The sequence below is a fragment of the Hibiscus syriacus genome, unplaced genomic scaffold, assembly GCF_006381635.1.
Source record: "Hibiscus syriacus cultivar Baekdansim isolate YM2019G1 unplaced genomic scaffold, ASM638163v2 tig00112857_pilon, whole genome shotgun sequence".
Lineage (NCBI taxonomy): Eukaryota > Viridiplantae > Streptophyta > Magnoliopsida > Malvales > Malvaceae > Hibiscus > Hibiscus syriacus.
In genome coordinates, this window is record NW_024063412.1 from 1 (window position 1) to 4,291 (window position 4,291).

Below are 4,291 nucleotides of genomic sequence, written 5' to 3' on the forward strand. Positions count from 1 at the left end.
AGTAGTTGAAGTCAGAAAAGCATTTGGTCCCTATCAATCTTCGAGCTATACTAACAAACAGTAAACATAGAGAGAGAGAGTAGGTGAGCGACAATAACAGGGTTTGCTAATATAGTATGAAGAAATTATAAATTTAGACTCTTTGGTAGGAATAAACATCACATCTTCGGCCGCATTACGGATTTCTAGCCGCCCAAATAACCTACTTGTTCACACTACTTTTCCTTTGGTCTAATTTTTGTGTTACTCCACCTCTTTTGTTGAAGTTTTAGATGCTATTAACTTCCAAGACATCGTTTTGCAGTAAGCTAGTCTCCGGCGGTGGTTTCGTACATGTTTGAATCCCAATATGAGCACCCCGACTCATCGTTATCATTAGAATTAACTATTACCATATTAAATTTATAGTAGAAATATATTCAAAGTTGAATAAGATATACATATGGTGAATATTCAACTGAAATGTATAATTCAATTAGATAACCTATATATGATTTACATAGTATGAGTTCAAGCCAAAATTATTCAAGTACTCAACCTTGCTATTAAGCCAATGCTTCATTGCCATTTGGCTCTGCGTCTTTATAATGTTTCTCTGGCCAAAACCATTTGACATTGAATCCTACTTTTGATGAAGGAAATTGGAGATTAAAAAGAGGTGCAGCTGCTTCACTTCACTTCACATGGGGTTTCAATCGAGTATTGGTAGTCAAATTATGGGGGTTAATTAGAACCAAATTTTGGATTATCCAATGCGAGTTAATCTCAAAACATAGTTAGATTCAAACCATGTGGATAGGTGATTTGGAATTAAGCTTTGAGCCTGCCATCTTGGGGGTCAATTTAACCAGACCAAGACCAAGAAATTGAAACATAATTTAACTCTTCTTTCTTCCTACGTCTAGTCTCTTAATATATTCTACTATATCACTACAAATATCCTTTCTAGCTAGTTTATCGCATTGTATTTACCCAGATCAATACAAAAATACAATGTGTGTCAAATAAAACGGCGTCAGCACGTGCCATCCCATGTATATTATTAATTACTTTTACTGTAGTTAATATTAAAGCTCGGGAAATTAAAAAGGAAAGAAGGTGGAAGGCAGAAAGTTGAGGTCAAGAAGGCGAAGCTTATGGTTTTAGTGTTGAAGTTCAAAAAAGGTAATGCAAATTGCAATCATCTGATTGGGAATTGACTTTCAAATTTCAATGTTTTAGCTGACACTAACAGCCAACTCGAGGGATAGTGGGATCTATCTATCTATGTTTGCAAACCTTTTAGCTCAATTCATCCTCATCATCTTCCACCAACTTTCCTTTGAAACATCTCTCTCTCTCTCTCTCTCGAGTCTATATATTTTATTTCCCTATTCCTGGGTTTTATTATTCTCTCCTCTTTGCTTTTGCTTCTTCTATACTCCGATTTTCCAGTTATGGACTCGGCTTGGGTGGATACTACTTTGGATCTTAACATCAATCCTTGCCAATCTCGCAACAATAAAGCTATGGTGAGTCTGGCTTTCCTTCCTCCAAAGCTTGTTTTTTATTGTAGTGCTGGACTTGGACTTACAAAAAGTTGAAACTTTTTTTTTAAACCAGAAACGAGAATTCGAGGGAGATGTGGCCGACTCTGGTGTTAAGGTTCCGGTTAAAGATGAGGCCAGTTTCAACTTCAAGGCAAGTTAATTGTATTTGACAAATACAAGTGTGTAAACACTCATGTGAATGTTATCTTTAAAACAGAGTGGAGTTTTGGTGGAGGAATTGAATAGGGTGAGCGCCGAGAACAAGAGGCTAACCGAGATGCTAACAGTTTTATGCGAACAATAATACGCTTTGCAGCACCAATTCAATCAAGTAAAGAGCAAGACCTCTGAAAATGAAGCTCCATCAAAGAAGAGAAAATCAGAGTGCGAGGATTACACGAACCACGTGATTGGATTCAGTGAGAGCAGCTCTAGCCATGAAGAGTGGAGCAAAAAGCCCAAGGAGTGTGTTAAACCCAAGATATCAAGGGTTCTAGTCCCCCCAAATCCCTCGGATACCAGCCTGGTAGGTTCCCCGCTGTTCAATATTTCTTCCCAGATTGAATCTTCTAATGATGGATGTTTACAGATTGTGAGGGATGGATATCAGTGGAGGAAATATGGTCAAAAGGTCACAAGAGATAACCCCTGTCCGAGAGCATATTTCAGGTGCTCCTTTGCCTCAACTTGTCCAGTTAAGACAAAGGTGAGTCTTGCTCCTGATTGTATCGGGTATTTGAATTCAGGCTGATCTTATGGGTCAGAATTGATAGGTCTAGAAACAATATTTGTTTCTGATTGTTGTTTTCGGTATTGGTTTCCAGGTGCAAAGAAGTGCTGAAGACCCATCGGTATTAGTGGCTACATATGAAGGAGCGCATAACCACGACCATAATGCTCTGGCAGAACAAGGATCATTAAGCCCCAGCAGCAACAGGGGTTCAGCATCTGCCCAAACCAAAGCTTCAGCTCCTAGGGTCACTCTTGATTTGATGCAACTAGCTGGATTGGGGGATGATACCCAAAATCCAGCTCAACTAATTGATGCACCAGCTATCCACCAACTCTTAGTTCATCAAATGGCTGCTTCTTTGACTAGAGACCCTCATTTCACAGCAGCTCTTGCTGCAGCCATTTCAGGCCGAGTTGTAAACCAAAATATGATAAGAAAGTCATAGTTTTTTGTATCTTCTTTTTTCTTGGCTCAGTTGAAAATGTGAAAAGAATATTCTATTGCAGTCCAGATATTATCAGAGCTTCCCTTCTCAATTACATACAAATCATAAGCCGTTCAATGAACAAATTAACATACAGAGACTAAAATGTCATTTTTGAAGTATAGGGACTGAAATGAAATGATACATATAGTACAGGGACTTGTACTACTCTGTCAATCAATTTCTTTATATTCAAACTTCGCAGCTGCCTGCTGATAACTTGTCTATATATACTTACTTTTCCCGGTTTGGGCCAAAATAGAGATTCCCTCAAGGCAACGGGCCATCGTTTAAATGACTTGTGTTAATCGGTCATCACTCGTTTTCTTCTCGGAAAGAAAAGAGAAAATTAACGAAGACGGGAAAGCTCAAAGTCCACGAGTTTGTCTACATCTGTCCACTAACACCATGGACCTCATAAGTCATAACCAGCAAAGTTGGTGCAAAAAAACAAAACAAGAAAGTGATGCATTCAAATAATTAATTAAGATCTAAGTGCTTACTTCAGTCACATGATGTCATACCCATTGCGTTATCAATTCCCATATACACTTTATTAGATACCTATGGCCATGATTATGAAACACTGAAAAAATCTCTTTGAAAACTAGAAAGGAAGGCTCAATTCGCTTTTCCACTTTGGAAATATTTCCAGAACCCACTCTCGTTTTCATTGATATAAATCAATAAGATTTTGCTTTTAATTTCACCTACTGTCATGGATGCACCACACTTTAACAAAGGGAAGGTTGATTATTACTTTATGAATATTGTCATCTTTGATATGCATCTTCCTTATAGAGAGTTTTGTGATAAATTTTAGGAAAAATTTGCAGGTGGAACAGAGTTGGAAATTTTTGCAGAAAGAGAACCAAAGGCTTAGATTATTGTTAGAAGCAATGAGCAGCAAGTATAAGGTGCTTCACGAAGCCTATGTCCAAGAATCAAACAAGGGAGCAAGGCCTCAAGTTGCTAAGGCGTCACATGTTTTTGTGAAAACGAACCCTAGAGACAAGCTACTTTTCTTAGCATTACTGTGTGTAACAGCTAGATTTTCAGATAGTTAAAGATGGTTTTCAATGGAGGAAATATGGCCAGAAAGTTACTAAAAACAAACCCTCACCCGAGCTTATTTCAAGTGCTCTGTGGCTCCTGGATGTCCGGTCAAAAAGAAGGTATATAGTAAAATTATATGCTCAAACTGAGCTTGTTTCTTGAACTTGTTTTGGGATCTTTGTTTATAGGTTCAGCGATGCGTGGAGGATGAATTGTGATGGCAACATATGGACAGCACAATCATGATGTTTGTTCTACATCACCAGGAGGACAATCATTGTCTTCTTCGGCAACTAAATTTCCTTATGCTTTAGCCGCCGCGGTTGCCCGCTCCCGAACTGCTGGACTGCCTAAACCATCAATCTCATTAACTTGAAAAGAAACTAAAATGCTAGAGGTTATTATAAAACCCGGACTCTGGTCTGAGTTACCGACATACAACAATTTTGTTACTTTAACTACGCCTATTTCCGACAACATAATTCGGTT

The 4,291-nt window shown here is 38.3% G+C and overlaps 1 pseudogene; it reads left to right on the top strand.

Annotated features, from left to right (window-relative positions):
- Positions 1 to 1,362: 1,362 nt before the first annotated feature.
- Positions 1,363 to 2,713, top strand: LOC120184098 (annotated as a pseudogene).
- The last annotated feature ends 1,578 nt before the right edge of the window (positions 2,714 to 4,291 follow it).